An 18,140-nucleotide genomic window follows, 5' to 3' on the forward strand; every position below is an offset into this window, starting at 1 on the left:
ATTGACAGGTGTCAGTGATGACTGGATTTGTTGTATGAGGGCCAGGGAGATGCCAAGTATGTTTCTGCCTTTGGTGGCAGTGTGGTTGTGGTATATTACCCAGTATTGTGGATACCCAATGAAGAGAGCTGGGGACAAGGGAAAGATCATGGGTTCTGTATTGGACAGGTTGAATTTAAAGTGATTCTGAGACATTTACACTGGAGAGGATTGGCAATTAGGAATTCTGTATAAGTAAATATAAACCTTAAGCCCAGAAGGGAAGACTTGACTTGAGAGATGGATTTGGGGTCATCATTTTACAAATGGGGGAAAAAAAAAGCCATAGAGCAGATGAGACTCTCCAGGGATAGTGGGTAGAATTAAAAGAGAAGGACACTTAGGTAGGTGCTTGAGGACCACACGTAGCAAGAAAGCCCTGCAGGAGAAAACTTCAAAAAGGCGACTCAAGTGAAAAAGGGTGAAAGAGAATACTTAGATCCCATAGAAACCAAGGAAAGAGAGAGTTTATGAAAAGAGGAACTGTTGCCCTGTGTTGGCTACTGCTTAGAGATCTAGGAAGATAAGGTTTGGGATGCTTAATCATCTAGAAACAAGGAAGTCTTTAGTCCCCGACGGGAAAATTGTCAGCGTAATGGTGGAATGAGCCTCATTGCATTGGTGCCTGGAGGTAGTAGAAGGCAAGGAAATAGATTCCATCACATTCCACATCTCTCCAAGGGCTTGCATATCTGTGAAACATGGGTGCTGATGTCCCTTGTACACTTCTGAAGTACCTCAAATGTAAAGAACTTCAACATAAAGCAGAATAAGATACATCGGTAATGCTGGCATATGTAGGAGAAAGGCAGAAATCATACTCTGCTTTTGCTGATTCTTCTGTTTCCATCGTAACTGTCCTGTTAAACTCATCTCTGATTGTTGTAAAACTTCTCCAAACTCAAAGTTCCCATGTGATTGTTCTTGTAATTGTTCTCAAAGGTGTTTAACACCAGGCCAGTGGCTCATGCGCTTTGGGAGGTGGAGGCAGGTGGATCACCTGAGATCAGGAGTTTGAGACCAGCCTGGCCAACATAGTGAAGACCCGTCTCTACTAAAAACACAAAAATTAGGCCGGGCACGGTGGCTCACGCCTGTAATCTCCGCACTTTGGGAGGCCGAGACAGGTGGATAACGAGGTCACGAGATCGACACCATCCTGGCCAACACTGTGAAACCCAGTCTCTACTGAAAAACAAAACATTAGCCGGGCATCCTGGCGGGCGCCTGTAGTCCCAGCTACTCGGGAGGCTGAGGCAGGAGAATGGCGTAAACCCGGGAGGCGGAGCTTACAGTGAGCTGAGATCGAGCCACTGCACTCCAGCCTGGGCAACAGAGTGAGACTCCGTCTCAAAAAAAAAAAAAAAAAAAAAAAAAAAAAAAAAAAAAAAAAAATTAGCTGGGGGTGGCGGCAGGTGCCTGTAATCCCAGGTACTTGGGAGACTGAGACAGGAGAATCACTTGAACCTGGAGGCAGAGGTTGCAGTGAGCTGAGATTGTACCATTGCACTCCACCAGCCTGGGCGACAAGAGTGAAACTTCCTCTAAAAAAAAAAAGTTTTTGTTTACTTTGTTGCAGCATGAAGAGCCCCACCCCCCTTTCTCTGCCGAATCACCAAGGTGGCTGGGAGCCTGAACACATGTCCTGAAAACTGGAGAGCTGGTGTATGATGAGTAGGCCCTCATTCCTGCTCAGTAACGCGGGGCTCAGATTCGCATGCTCACTTCTACTTTGACCAAACCAACCATACCCCTGAATTTCCTTCCCACAAGGTTCTAGTGTTTGAGGGTGATGATGGATTCTCTGTGTGGGACAGCAATGCTATTGCCACCTATGTGAGCAATGAGGAGCTGTGGGGAAGCGCTCCAGAGGCAGCAGCCCAGGCGGTGCAGTGGGTGAACTTTGCTGATGATAGCCAGTACCTGGGTACTTCCACCTTGGGCAAAATGCACCATGACAAACAGGCCACCAGGATGCAAGGGAGGAGGTGAGGTGAAATCTGGGGCTACTGGATGCTCACTTGAAGATGAGGATTTTTCTGGTGGGTGAACGAGTGACACTGGCTGACATCATAGTTATCTGCACCTTGTTGCGACTCTATTAAACAGGCAGATTCTAGAGCCTTCTTTCTACCAGGGCATTCTCATTACCAACGGCTGTTTCCTCACCTACATTTACCAGCCTCAGTTCCAGGCTGTCTTGGGTAGAAATGAAACTGTGTGAGAACATGGCCCACTTTGATGCTAAAATATTTGCAGAGAGTTAGCCTAAAAAGGACACTCCACGGAAAGAAAAGAGTTCACTGGAAGAGAAACAGAAGCCCCAGGGTGAGCGGAAGGAGAAGGTGGCTGCCCCTACTCCTGAGGCAGAGATGGAAGAATGTGAGCAGCTCAAGAATACCTATGAGTTGGATGAATTTTAAGCACAAGTACTCCATCGAGGACACACCCTCTGAGGCACTGCCATGTTTTGGGGAGCACTTTGATAAAGATGGCTGGTCCCTGTAATACTCTTGAGTATCGCTTCCCTGAAGAACTCACCCAGACCTTCATGAGTTGCAGTCTCATTATTGGAATGTTCCAGCGATTGGACGAGCTGAGGAAGATGCCTTTGCCAGTGTCATCCTCTTTGGAATCAACAATAGCAGCTCCGTTTCTGGAGTCTGGGTCTTCCAAGGCCAAGAGCTTGCCTTTCCACTGAGTCCAGATTGGCAGGTGGACTCCGAGTCATATAAAAGGTAGGAACTGGATCCTGGAAGCAAGGAGACCCAGACACTGGTTGGAGAATACTTTTCCTGGGAGGGGGTCTTCAAGCATTTAGGCAAAGCCTTCAGTAAGGGCGAGATGTCCAAGAGAACATTTTTTACCATTGCCTAGCAGCCTGCACCTGCCCTACATGAAGATGGGGATCATTAAAGGAAATTGAACATTGCCAATAAAAAGATGTTTTCGTTCAACTGCTCATCAGCTGTTTAGAACCCCATTCTATTGTTTCCCTGAGTGTAATCCAGACTTTGTTTTCACACTTCCAAAGATGAGTAGTTCACTAGGGCAACTTACTAGGTGCCAGATAGTATGGACTCTAAAGTCAGATGGAAGTGGGTTTAGATGCTGCCTCTGCCAAATCTTTGACTGTGATATCTTGGACAAGGTATTTAAGCTAAGGGTCTGTGGTTATTTTTTTTTTTTTTTAATGTGAAATGGGAATTATAACACCTAGCTCTCAGACTTGTTAAAAGACTCACATATGATGATGCATGTAAACAGCAAATAGCACAGCCTTTGGAACAGAGAATGTGTTAACATATAATAGATTTAAAAATTTACAATTTTAATTGAAAAAAGAATAATTAAAATAATTATTTAATTGAAAAGCATTCTTTTCAATTACAAGATTCTTTTTTAATTGAAAAGAATTTAAATTTAAGTTTTCAAGTAAAAAATATTCTTTTCAATTAGAGTCCTGTAATTGAACAAAAACAAGAAAGATTCTAACAGTCTTTGACTGGTGAAATATTTCTTAATCATTTTGGCAGAAAGTGTCTTTCTCTAATTCCCAAGCATTGGCCATAGTTATTCTCTTGGAACTGACCAACCAGTGTAATCTATTTTCCCATTACAACTCTCCAGTCATTAAATCTTCTCTCCTCCATGGGAAGCATCTCAGTTTCTTCCAACTTTCCTTAAAGAACATGCTTTTAAGGCCCCTCTCTATCATTGTTGCTACTTTTTAAAGTTCGCTCCAAGGTGTCCCTATTCATCCAGAATGGAGAAGGTGAAATTTGATCTGATAGTTGAAGGATTATTGGATTTTATGGAATATGTTCAGAGATGATGATGAGTGACATAAGTTGCAGTGAGGCGGTGGGATCAGAAGTGTTTGCTATAAAGCCTGAGAATGTAGTTTAGGGAGAGTCTTAAATGCTTTTTCAAAGAATCAATTCTAGGCTGGGCGTGGTGGCTCATACTTGTAATCCCAGCACTTTGGGAGGCCAAGGTGGGTGGATCATCTGAGGTCAGGAGTTTGAGATCAGCCTAGCCAACATAGTGAAATCCCCTCTCCACTAAAAATACAAAAATTAGCTGGGCACCGTCATGCTCACCCGTAATCCCAGCTACTCAGGAAGTTGAGGCAGGAGAACCACTTGAACCCGGAAAGTGGAGGTTGCAGTGAGCTGAGCTTGTGCCACTGCACTCCAGCCTGGGCAACAGGGAGAGACTCGTGTCAAAAAAAAAAAAAAAAAAAAAATCAATTATATTCATATTCATTTGACAGCAAAATATCCTCAGTGTGCTTGAAGTGGGTGTGAGACATGATCAGGTGGTCATTTTGGTGCATTATTCGTATAGTGGATGTAAAGGAAAAGAGAGAGAAATAAGGGAATCGTTCATGTGTATTAATTGAGAATCAATATTAATATTAGTGTGACCTGGAGAAAGAGACAGATGTGAGGTCTATGTTAGCTATTTACAGGAATTATTTTAACTTTCCCTATTTCCTAGAATATCAAATGTGAATATGCTTGTCCACTTTTCTTCTTTTAAAACAAATGTTTATTAAATGTCAATTTTTAAAAAACAAAACATTATTTATAAATGCCAGGACTTTAGTCTGTTTGTGTTGTTATAAAGGAATACCGGAGGCTGTAATTTATAAAGAAAAGAGGTTTATTTGTCTCACAGCTCTGCAGCCTGTACAAGAAGCATGGCCCCAACATTTGCTTCCAGTGAGGTGCTCAGGAAGCTTCCACTCATGGCGGAAGGTACAGGGGTGCAAGCATCACATGGTGAGGGAGGAGGGACCGGGAGGAGGAGCCAGGCTTCTTTTAACAATCAGATTTCTCAGGAATGAATAGAGTGAGAACTCCTTCATTATCGTGAGAACAGTTCATGACAGATCTGCCTCCATGACCCTGCCTCCAAACACCTGCCACCAGGGCCCACCTCCACCTTTAAGGATCAAATTTCAACATAAGATTTGAAGAGGACAAATACCCAAACTAGATCACGCAGAGAATTAAAAAAAATCAAAAATAAAACATTGGAGATGTTTGTAGTTCAGGATAATGTGATTTTAAAAAGTTTCATAGAACAGAGAGCATTTGAACTTTACTTATAAGAATGGTTATGTATTAATTCTGTGACAAAAGAAAATAAGGCATTCCAAGTGGAAAAAACAAGGTTAGCAAAGGAAGGTAAAAGATCAGGTTATATTCAAGGAAAATTTTATTAGTTTACAGTTGTGTTGTCTAATACTGTAGCTACTAGCCATATATGAACACTAAAAATTAGTTAAATCAAATTAAAAAGTCAATCCCACAGCCATACTAGTCACATTCAAAGTGCTTATAAGTTGTATATAGCTAATGGCTAGTATACTGAACAGCACAGCTATAGAACATTTCCATCATTGCAGAAAGTTCTATTGAGCAGTGCTGGGCTAAAGAATGATGCTGTATATAGAGAAGTAAGAAATTATCAGATTTACACACACACACACTCACACATACACACACATCCCCGATTTTGAGTCTGAATTTTAGTCTGTTGGTATATTAACATCTGTTTTGGTTAAAAGGAACAAAATGTAACTTAAACTGGCTTAAAAAACAAATGGAGTTTGTTAGCTCAATTATCTGAAAAGTTCAGAAATAACCTCGGCTTCATAAATAGCTCCTTCGAGCTTTTGCTGAGCTTCCATTTGATCTTCTCTTGTCTTTTTTCTTCTGTGTATTGGCTTTACCCTCAGGCTGGCTTTCCAATATAGGAAAAATAGCTGAAGTAGCTCTAGGTCTCAAGCTCCCAAATGACATTGTCATACCTGAGACTGGGTAATTTATAAAGAACAGAAATGTGTTGGCTCACAGTTCTGGAGGCTGGGAAGTCCAAGATCGAGGGACTGCATCTACTGAGGCTCTTGTACCATCACATGGTGGAAGGCATTGTGTGGGTGACAGAAAAAAATAAAGAAAATGAGAGAGAGAGAGAGCAAAACTCACCTTTACAACAAATCCACTGGTGTGATAATAAATCCACTCCTGTGATAACAACATTAATCTATTCATAAGGAAAGAACCGTCATGACCTATGCACCTCTTAAAGGCCCTACCCCTCAACACTGTTGCATTGGGGATTAAGTTTCCAACAGAAAAACTTTGGGGAACACATTCAAACCATAGTACACATAATTCAGAAGAGATCTTATCTTCTTTTTTATTGAGACTGAGTGTTGTTCTTGTTGCCCAGGCTGGAGTGTAATGGCACAGTCTGAGCTCACTGCAACCTCCGCCTCCCAGTTTCAAGTGATTCTCCTGCCTTAGCCTCCCAAGCAGCTGGTATTACAGGTGCCCACCACCATGCCCAGCTTTTTTTTTTTTTTTTTTGTATTTTTAGTAGAGATGGGGTTTCACTGTGTTGGCCAGGCTAGTCTTGAACTCCTGACCTCAGGTGATCCAACCGCCTCAGCCTCCTGAAGTGCTCTTCTTCTGGATCTTGACCATAGGAAAAAAAATTCCTGCACCTTTTTGAACTTGCCCCATTTATGTCCCTGCCCAATCCTGCACTCTTTTGCTATGGCCAAGGGAGTGTCATGTACTGACTGATGCCTGACACAATCAGCGTGGCATGAGAGACAGGATAATGTTAATGGGCTTAGGCCCATCTGGGCCAATCTTTGAGGTGAGGGTGGAGTCAGTTCTACCCATAAGCCATCTGGATTCCACCCAGCCTGGGTGTGGTTAAATGGGGCTCTTTTTAAAAGGCCATTCCTGTTGCAATTCCCAATATGAAATCATTATGTAATTTTATTTTTTTAAATGACAAATCTTTACTTTATTTGACTTGATTAGGTTTGAAAATCTGTAAACTGTAATACAGATAAAACAGAGAAGAGATGCCGCAAAGAATAGCCAGAATTGTGTTTTTTAAAAAGTGTTATGATTTTATTTAAAAAACATAAATTCACAAAAGGTAATTTAAGTTCAAAACTTTAAGGAACTGTTTGTAAGGCACTTAACACACAATATACATACTGCTATATGAAGAATATTAAAATCCATGCACTGTGTAGTCAAATAAAATCTTCATTATTCTATTGCTCCTCTCTAAACTGCTCCCATGACACAACAAATGAATAAACAAATTAATTATTAAAAACATTACCAAGCAAACAAACAAAGAAAAAGTCTTCAAACTAGATATCTTAGAGTCAGCTATGAAAATGATCAACTCGTCGTGAAAAAAAAAAACAGTTTGACACATTATGAATGAAGTGAACCACATTAAATCTGTGTAAAATTAGTCATGTCTTGATTGATGGCTAACAAAAAAAAACGAGAAAGCTAAAACTCCATATAAATGTATATGGAACTTGACAATGATATCAATGAAAAATTTTCACCCTATAAAATATTACCATTAACAGATTAATAAGGCTTATTTTGCATAATGACAATGTGAAAATAGTAGAACACATACTTCCCATAAAAAGTTACATGTTACTTTCTACAGAAATGACTATCCTATTGCAAAATCAGCAGGATCAGGGAGTCTGGTTTTAGAATGATCTTGTTATCTCTTTTGCTCTCTTATTCTTAACATCCTTTTTCCTCTTTTTCCCTCAAAGGTGCTCTTCTTCATCTTCTACTCTTTCTCTCTTTGTCAACATAGCTATCATCATATTTATTCTAAAATTCTTCTTTCTTTGAGAACGAGCAGCCTATTTCCTGTTTCCTCTTTTCCAATTCTGAACTTGCCACATCTTGTCCTCATTCTCCTCCTCTTCCTCTTCCTCATATTTTCTAGGTGGACCAGCTCATCTTCCACATCACCTTCATTATCTCTATTTTCATACTCATCCTCTTCTTGGGAGTTGACATTCATTCTCTTTCTTCCCAAATCCCTCTAAGTGTGTTTTGTTGCAGCAGTTGAAAAATATACTTTCTGTAAGAACGTTTGGGACCGCTAAGTAAGTGAAGGTTTTACAGAACTCTACTAAACTTTAGTGCTTTTTAAGTTTTACTTTCATTCCAGATAAAATCATTAGAATTTTGGCATTTTCTTGCCAGGACTTCTAAGCCCCCAGAACTAGTATTGTTACTAAGAAAACAAGTCAATGAAGGAATTATGCTTCAGCCATACATAGAAACACTGGTTCTTTGAAAAGATCATTCATCCCTTCAGTTTCTCCATTGATGACTGGCAACTATTAATGACCAGTTTGGTCACTCAGACTTTGCATGACTTCCTCCTCCTCTGTTACCACTAGTCTCATTTTTCCCCTCCCTCCTTCTTGTACCAACTCTAATTTCAAAATTAAAAAAAATAGAAAATGAATGAAAAGGAAAACAAACATACCACTCACCTCCAACAAAAAGATGTGTAAGATAAAGAACAAAATAGCCAATGGAGTTCAAACAGGTGGGATGTTAACTTGGCCTCCTTTTCCTCTTCATGCATACACATCCATAGCTCCTTTCCTTTCAATAGACGTTCAGAGACTTGCATTATTTTAAAAGTATATAATATGATCAGAATTGTAATTTTGGAATATTATTCAGATGGTGGTGTGTGTAAATTGAACCAGAGAGGAAAAAACCAAGAAGCAGGGAATTAATTAGGAAAGTATTCTATTAATCCAGGCAAGAAAAAAGGTGGATTAACCATGGTTTTTCTCTCACTGGAAAATAAACAGAGGATAAAATTCCTAGCAGTGTTATGAAGCTATAATTTGTTAGACCTGTCTTGGAAACTAGGTGATCAGCAGGGAAATTATAGTGACTTTACTAAGAAAAGGGAGCACAGAAGAAAGCAGAAGAAAGATCAGAGGAATGCTGGTAAATTCCAGTTGGGCACTTATTGAAATTGAGGGGCATCTTCAGCATTTAGGTAAAGTTTTCCCACAGGTAGATGGCAAAATGGAACTGAAAGAATGGAGTTGAGAGTGAATCCCCAAAGATAGAAAGGCTTGAACAAGCAAAAAAAATGTGGGTAGAGTACCATAAAAAAACTGGTATGTATAAGAAGAGGTACTTAGCAGTGAATCTGAGAAGAAGCAGTAAGGTAACTTGTAGGAGAATTCTGAGAGTTAAATACCTGGAGTTTGAGAGAGGAGAGAATTTAAGGTGGTAAAACGTGTCTATCTGGGGTGAGAAAAGAGTGAGAGGGGTTTGTGATTATTCTATAAGTACTTGCAGAGTGTTTAACCTCCCAAATAAAAAGACATATTTCTTTTCCACATATGAGAGTGTGGTCCAATTCTAGATGAAATATGTAGGCACGGAGTAGAAAAAAAACACCTCCCATCCCTACTTTTTTTTCTTACTGTTTTTTTCACTCCAGATAAAAGAGAAAGTTGAAATCAGCTTGATGTGGTCTCCACAGAGAGTCAAATACCTCAGCTAGCTTCAGCTGGCACTTCCAGAACTACCATCCACCTTTGTTTACCCTGCTTGTGAGCCATTGAGGCTTAGTTGAATTATGTCCAGGGGCTTCCTTGCCTCCTGTTTTCCTGATGGGTTTGGGCAAGGGTGAACACTGGTGGACCATCACAGGGCAGTAGTAAAATGTTATTGAGTATTTTCCTTCTGGTTTTCTCCATGCTGCATCACTGCATGTTGTCTCTGTCCCCCTGTGGTGTCTTGTCTACAGTAGGGACCAATGGGATTGGGTCTGGTTTTAGCTCAGAGTTGTGATGTAAGCATTAATAAATGACCTACAGGTAAGCACTTTGTAATATCCAGGCTCCATATTTCCAGTTTGACTGCCTAAATTTCCCTTTAAACCTCTGACATTCTATGAGTGTGGACTAGTGCTTTGCTGTTCAGTATAATCTGTGAAATAGCAGGATCTACTTTTCCTAGCAACTTGTTAGAAATGTAGAATTACAGACATTCCTCCAAACCTCCTGAATTGCAATCTACATTCTCAAAAGATACCCAGATGATTTATATGTATATTAGGACTTGGGAAATCCTGAGATAGTATACAATTAAAGAGTATGGAGTTTAGGGGCAGAGTGACCTGCTTATGAGTTTTGACTCTTCTATTATTTATTCATTCTATGAACTTGTGACAAGTGACTGACTTTTTTGAATCTCAAGGTTTAATCTGAAAATAATAATCCTAGGGATGTTGTGAGGAGTCAATAAGGCAATGCAATTCTGTGTTGTTGTGCAGCACTTATTCATTAAATACTTACAGTTAAAGCCAATAAGAAGGAGACCATTAGCCTGAAATTGTCTCTGTGATAGGAACTCCAACATAAGCAAACCAAAACTCAATTAAATGTAAACAGTAAAACACAAGTTAAGTTTAACCAATCAGAAACCTCCAACTAACCTCTAGCTTGGGATTCTCCACTGCATCACACCCCAATAAAGAAATGCCTAGCTATAGCCTATCAAGTAACTTCCTTATTTTGCTTTCATGGTTGATCTAAAAAAGCTTGCTACTCCCACTGCAGAGAGGGGCTGTCTGAACTTCTGGTTCTGTTTTCCTTTTGGCTTTCCTGCTTGATTCATGAATCATTCTTTGCTTAAAAAAATTCTGTTAAATTTTTGCTTAAGGTTTTTCTTTTAACATTATGGATACCTCCAATGTTCCAAGCACTGTGCTGGGTGCTCAGCAGTCAACAAGACAGACAGTCCCTGGTCTCATGCAGTTTAGGTTGTTTTCGAGTCCTACGGACCAAAGTTATGCTTTGGTCCTGGAACGAGGAAGCATGATGCAGTAGATAGATTATTGACCTCAAGGGTGAAAATACATAGATTGCAGCCCTCCTTCTTTTAAACGCATACTGAAGGGCCTTAAACAAGTCATTTCAGCTTTATGAATATTGTCTGCAAATGGAATCTTAAGAATATCGGGGGCCGGGCGCGGTGGCTCAAGCCTGTAATCCCAGCACTTTGGGAGGCCGAGACGGGCGGATCACGAGGTCAGGAGATCGAGACCATCCTGGCTAACACGGTGAAACCCCGTCTCTACTAAAAAATACAAAAAACTAGCCGGGCGAGGTGGCGGGCGCCTGTAGTCCCAGCTACTCGGGAGGCTGAGGCAGGAGAATGGCGTAAACCCGGGAGGCGGAGCTTGCAGTGAGCTGAGATCCGGCCACTGCACTCCAGCCCGGACGACAGAGCGAGACTCCGTCTCAAAAAAAAAAAAAAAAAAAAAAAAAAAAGAATATCAGACTGCTTAAGCATATTCTAAACTGCGTTTCATAGAACACTAAACTTATGAGCTTCTCCGTGGAGGAGATAAGAAAGACACGTGACCAAATAAGTTTGGGAACTTAAGGAAATCACAAGTGAAACATTTCTTTAACTTGAAGTAATTTTCCATTTCTGACACTTATTATTGATGAAGACTTTCTTTCCTCCTTTCCTTCTTTCTCTCTCTCTCTCCCTTCCCTCCTTTCCTCTCGCCCTTCCTCCCTTCTTTCCTTCCTTTTTCTTTCTGTCTGTTGCAGTAATTTGGGAAGATGTTAGACTGTTTCCCTAAGACCATTGATGGATATGATAGTTTGAGGATCTATTTTAGTCAGGAGGGAAGGAGTACTTTTCAAGGGCAGTTCTCCACAGTCCTGGTCAGGATGACTCCATGGTTGTCAGATTTCCCAAAAGAAAGCACCAACGGTTAATAAAAGGGCAAGAAGGGATTTGGAGCATATCTTTAAGAGTTATTTGACATTGAGCAAGCTCTGGCCCCTCAGTTTCTGAGTCTGTAAGAGGATGTGGGGTCAGCCTGGTGGCTCTGCCATGGTTTGGGAGGCTAAGGGGGTGTCTGAGTTGTATAAAAATCTAATTTTGGAAATGCTTACTTGCCTATGTTTGAGCAGAGAGCTGTGAGTTGGTGTTCATGAATTTTAGAGGCAAACTCTAGTGTTTCTCTTCTTGTTTCAGTTGGAAACTAGGTTTTCTCCAGTGAAAGCTGGCCTTTCTCTCCCAGTTTAAGGACTGGGATGTCCTGTATTTAGTTCAACAAAGGCCTACTACTTACTTAGATTAAGTACCCAAACCTGTATCACTTGCTTAGAGCACTGATTTCAGAAATATGGACGTAATCCAGAATGATGCTTGAAGCTTGTCTCAGCTGGTATTTTTTTATTGTTCTCTCATGTAAAGTTCTCATGCCTTTATTCTGAAGAAGAGAAATACATCTTATCAAGTTGTACTTTCTTGAACTATTTTTCTTAGTACTGATAAATGGAATAGAAACTGTGTAAATAAGTACATTCTGGTTTAGTGCAGTGGGAAAGGAAGGAAGAGGGTGATGCATCAACAATTTAGGGCTGGAGATACAACAGAGGAGAGGGGTTAGGCATGGAGAAATGGGCACTGAGATTGGAGAGGAGGGGCCTCTGCTTTCATTCAGAAGAAAGGCTTTTCTACCCACATCAATTCAAGACAAAGGCTCAGGTGCAATGGCCACAGAAAAGCCCCATTTATTCAGAAAGTACAAGGCAGTTGTTAAGAATACAGATTCTGTGGAAGACAAACCCAGATGTAAACTCAAGCTCTACAACTTACTGGATATGGTAGGGAAATTTACTCCTTTTAGTTCTTGGTTTGCTATTTTTTAAAATGTGGATAATAAAAGCACTGACTACATAAAGTTGTTTCAAGGATTAAATATGATGATGCGTATACTTTATATAATTTTATATGTTTAGCAATTGACTTATAGACAGCACTTAACACAATTTGCTACTGCTTTTATTTTTATATTATTGTCATTATTATTATTATAACTTTCATTTATCAAATTAGTGTGTACATTAAATATGTCAGGTCAGCATCATACCTGAGAGAAGAAAGCCTCATAGCCACTCACCTATTTTCATAATTCAACAGAGATTTTGAGGCAATTTAGCACTATGAAAAGAGAATCTTTCTGACCTGTGTGCAAATCCTGGTTCTGTTATTTGACAGTTTGAGAAAATTATTTTAACTTCTCTGAAAATTTGCTAGGTTATGAAGATTAAATGGATGATAAATCTGTATACTTAATAGAGGTGCCTCTCTTAAATAAGTCTTAGTGATAATAGCTATTATCATTACAAGTGTAGAATATTTACTTCTCAAATACACACAGCTGAAAAAGTTGATAAACCAGATCAGAACGGAAAAATGACTTAGCCAACATTATAGGACTGGAACCAAGATCTTCAAGCTTTAAGCCCAATGGTTTTGCCTATACATATATAGAACTCTCCATGAAGGAGTATTTGAAGTACATTTGAGCGGTGTGGAGCCCAGTGAACTTGCAGTGAGAGACCAAAGTTAAAATCCAGCTCTGCCACTTAGTGACTGGGTGACTTTGTGCAACCCATGAAACTTGTATGAACTTCCCTTCCCTCATCTTGTAAAATGGTGACAATGACCCTTGTTTGCTTTCCAAGAATGTTGTGAAGTTCAAATGAGATTAAAAAAGATGTTTGAAAATTATAGAGAGAAGCAGATGTATGAGGGATTCATATTCATATTACATCCTTTAAAGTGGCAAGGGAACAGATGCTTAATATTAGTTTATTAGTATATTGAAAATAATTATTTTCTAGGTTCTGCTTTGAAGCAGGAAGGAGCAAAAGTGGTATTGTTTTAGGTACCCTTCATGCCAGCAAGGTGTGTGCATGCGTGGATGCCTCCAACAGGCTGCTGTAATGAGAAAAAACCTGGGAGCTCCAGCTGCCTGGAGTTCTCGTGCATTCAACTTCAAAGAAACCAAGCTTGATATTTAAAGTAATTAAAGGTGATTCAAATCTTTACTTGAATCTCTTGGCAAAGATTAACAGGGATATAATTTATAACTGAAATCTTCTGACCATCCCCCTTTTCCTATTTCCTCCAATCCTCACATCTCTTACACTCTGAAGCCACTCCAAACCTTTTCTTTAAACCTTCTCTATCACATAAAAACTCAACTTGATTAACAACAACAAAATAATCAAAGAAAACAAGCCTTAGTGAGTCTTCATTTTTCTTCTCACCTCTTATCTTTCAGCTTCCATATCTCAGCTTTTAATTGATTGAGTATTTGTCTTTCTGATAAAAATTCCCTCTCTTTACTTTTCACTTTGTCTCTCTGCTCATTTGCCAATTCTATGTCACAAATTGGCCAGAGACAGAACTGGAGTGGCTGAAATTCATCTTCTGAAGATGGGAAAGAACTGAGGCATAGTAGGAAATGCCGAAAATGCAGAATTCTCATTAATACATTGGGGAAGGGTGGAAGATAATAAATACTTACAGGTTTATATGTGCATAGTTTAAATTCATTGCAATTTTGTTTTCTTTCTCTTTCTTTCTTTTTTTCTTGACAGAGTTACACTCCTGCTGCCCAGGAGTGCAATGGTGTGATCTGGCGTCACTGCAACCTCTGCCTCCCAGATTCAAGTGAATCTCCTTCCTCACTCTCCTGAGTGGCTGGGATTACAGGTGCCTGCCACCACACCCGACTAATTTTTGTATTTTGTATTTAGGGTTTCACCATATTGGCCAGGCTGGTCTCGAACTCCTGACCTCAGGTGATCTGCCCACTTCAGCCTCCCAAGGTGCTGGGATTACAGGCGTGAGCCCCACACCCAGCTGCAATTTTGTTTTCATCTCTCCAAAGGAATGACTGAATTGTGGATATGGGGACGTGAAGTGTGTATTATGACTCCAGTTGTGGAGTAGTTGTAGGAAGCTGCTTGTTTTTTGATTACTTTTCTTTCTTTCTTTTTTTTTTTTTTTTTTTTTTGAGACGGAGTCTCGCTCTGTCGCCCGGGCTGGAGTGCAGTGGCCGGATCTCAGCTCACTGCAAGCTCCGCCTCCCGGGTTTACGCCATTCTCCTGCTTCAGCCTCCCGAGTAGCTGGGACTACAGGCGCCCGCCACCTCGCCCAGCTAGATTTTTTTTTGTATTTTTTAGTAGAGACGGGGTTTCACCGTGTTAGCCAGGATGGTCTCGATCTCCTGACCTCGTGATCCGCCCGTCTCGGCCTCCCAAAGTGCTGGGATTACAGGCTTGAGCCACCGCGCCCGGCCTTTTGATTACTTTTCATAAAGGGTTTTTCTTCACATTTTCTTCAAGTGCCTATCTTGTGCTCTAAATTTCTACTGAACAAACCTCTTTAATACTGGCTACAAGTGTCCTTATTTAAGTATATATCTTTTATCTCCAAATATTTAGTTTCCTTAAATACTGAAAGCTCTCCTCCTGGAAGAAAATGCTTTTGTTAATAAGGGTAAGTACTAACTAACCACCATGGGACATCATTTTGATTTATTGAGAGGGCATAAGAGGACAAGCCATTCTCTATTGTTGACCGCCATCTTGTGGAAATAACAATCAAAGCGGCATAATTCAGATGTTGCAATCCTGTGTGGGTCAGAATTCTTGGATTAGGATTCCTTCTTTGTCATATATCTTGAGCTGGCTACTTAACTTGTCTCAGTTTTTTTCATCTGTAAATGGGGGTAATCTACTAACCTCATGGTGCCTGACTTTACGGTAAACACATGGAGCTACTACTATGATATATATTACAATTTGAGGAATATTGACAAATAAAACTAGGTTACTAGATAAGACCAATCATAATAACAAGCAGTAATAATATTGAAAATATAAAAATGGTTAGTATTTACTGAATGTCTACCCTGTGGTAGATTAGTAGATGCTGTGCTATGTTCTTTACATGAAGTATTTTCTTTAACCTCCCCACAGCCCTTTTTATTGAATACTCTTACTATATTCAACACACAGATGAGAAAACTGAGACTCTGAGGTTAACTAATTTGTCCAGTCTCATGGTAAGTGAATGGTAAAGCTGAAATCAAACTCAAGTCTGATGTCACTATGTGAAATCTTTACTGCTCTAGGATGCTTGTGAGAGGATTGGGCCTGGAAATCATATTTTATAGGGAGAAAACTGTGTGAGTGTGTGTACGTGTGTGTGTATGTGTGTGTGTTGGGAACATTTAAAGTACTCTCTTCTAGCTACTTTAAAATGTACAATACATTTTTGCTAACTATAGTCACCTTATGAAAAAGTGGTGGCTCATGCCTGTAATCCCAGCACTTTGGGAGGCTGAGGCAGGCAGATCACCTGAGGTCAGGAATTCAAGACCAGCCTGGCCAACATGGTGAAACCCTGTCTCTACTAAAAATACAAAAATTAACCAGGCGTTGTAGCCAGCGCCTGTAATTCCAGCTACTTGGGAGGTTGAGGCAGAAGAATTGCTTGAACTTGGGAGGCGAAGGTTGCAGTATGCCGAGATCGTGCCATTGCACTCCAGCCTAGGCAACAGAGCAAGACTCTGTCTCAAAAAAAAAAAAAAAAAAAAAGTGGTCAAACAACATTAGAACTTAAATCTTCAATCTAACCATATGTTTATATCCTTTACTGAGACTTTCTTCATCTCCCTTCCCTCACAATCTTTCTCAGACTCTAGTCTATAATTCTATGCTATACCTCCATAAGATCAACCATTTTAGTTTTTACATATGAGTGAGAACACGTGATATTTGTCTTTTTGTGACTGGCTTATTTCACTGAACATAGTGATCTCCAGTTCCATCCATTTTGCTGCAAATGACAGGATTTCATACTTTTTAAAATGCTGAATAGTATTCTATTATGTATATATTCCACATTTTTAAAATCCGTTTGTCCATTGATAGACACTGAGATTGATTTCATATCTTTGCTATTGTGACTAGTGCTGCAATAGACATATGGGTGCATGTATCGCTTTGACATACCGATTTCTTTTCCTTGGTATAAGTATCCAATAGTGGGATTGGTGGATTATATAGTAGTTCTATGTTTGGTTTTTTGAGAAATCTCCATACCATTTTCCATAGTGGCTGTACTAATTTACATTTACATGTACAGTTTGTGTCTTGAAATTTATTTTATCTGATGGAAGTATAGCTATTCTTGCTCTTTTTTGGTTTCCATTGGCATGGAATATCTGTTTTTCATCCCTTTATTTTCAGTCTATTTGTGTATTTATAGGTTAAGTGTGTTTCTTGGAGGCAACAGATTTTTTTAAATTAATTCAGCCACTCTGTGTTTTGATTGGAGATTTAGTCGATTTACATTCCATATTATTGTTCATAAATAAGGATTTACTCCTGCTATTTTGTTATTTCTTTTCTGATTGTTTTGTGATCTTCTCTTCTTTATTTCTTTCCTTTCCGTCTTCCTTTTAGTGAAGATGATTTTTCTCTGAAGATATGATTTAGTTTCTTGCTTTTTATTTTTCATGTATCCATTGTATGTATTTTGGTTTGAGGTTACCATGAGGCCGGCACATACTATTTTATAACCTATTATTTTAAGCTGATAACAACCCAACACAATTTGCATAAACAAACAAGCCAAATAACCTAATAAACACTCTACACCTTAACTTTATCCCCGCTTTTAACTTTTGTTGTCTCTATTTATATTGTATTGTACTGTCTATGTCTTGAAAAGTTGTTGTAGTTATTATTTTTGATTGGTTCATTGTGTAGTCATTCTACTGAAGATAAGAGTAGTTTATACCCCGCAGTTGTAGTGTTAGGACATTCTGTGTTTTTCTGTTTTCTTATAACTTACATTTACTGTCATGTTACTTACTATTTACTAGCTGATGTTATACTTACTATTACTAGTGATGTATACTTACTATTACTAGTGATGTATACTTACTATTACTAGTCATGTATACTTACTATTACTAGTGAGTTTTGTGCCTGCAGATGATTTCTTATTGCTCATTAACATCCTTTTCTTTCTGATTGAAGTACTTCCTTTAGCATTTCTTGTAGGACAGGTCTAGTGTTGATGAAATCCCTCAGCTTTTGTTTGTTTGGGAAAGCCTTTATTTCTCCTTTGTGTTTGAAGGATAATTTCATTGGATCTATTATTCTAGGGTAAAGTTTTTTTTTCCCTTCAGCAGCACCTTAAATTAATCATGCCACTCTTTCCTGTCCTGAAAAATCTGCTGCCAAGTATATTAGCACTCTATTGTATGTTATGTGTTTCTTTTCTTTTGCTGCTTTTAGGATGCTTTCTTTACCCTTGGGAGTTCAATTATTAAATGGCTTGAGGTAGTCTTCTTTGGTTAAATC

General features: G+C 39.4%; 1 pseudogene; it reads left to right on the top strand.

The window, feature by feature from the left end:
- The first annotated feature begins 824 nt into the window (after positions 1–824).
- LOC108529663 (elongation factor 1-gamma-like) lies at positions 825–2,916 on the top strand (annotated as a pseudogene).
- Positions 2,917–18,140: the final 15,224 nt, after the last annotated feature.

Source organism: Rhinopithecus bieti, unplaced genomic scaffold, assembly GCF_001698545.2.
Source record: "Rhinopithecus bieti isolate Rb0 unplaced genomic scaffold, ASM169854v2 scaffold_757, whole genome shotgun sequence".
In the NCBI taxonomy this organism is placed as follows: domain Eukaryota; kingdom Metazoa; phylum Chordata; class Mammalia; order Primates; family Cercopithecidae; genus Rhinopithecus; species Rhinopithecus bieti.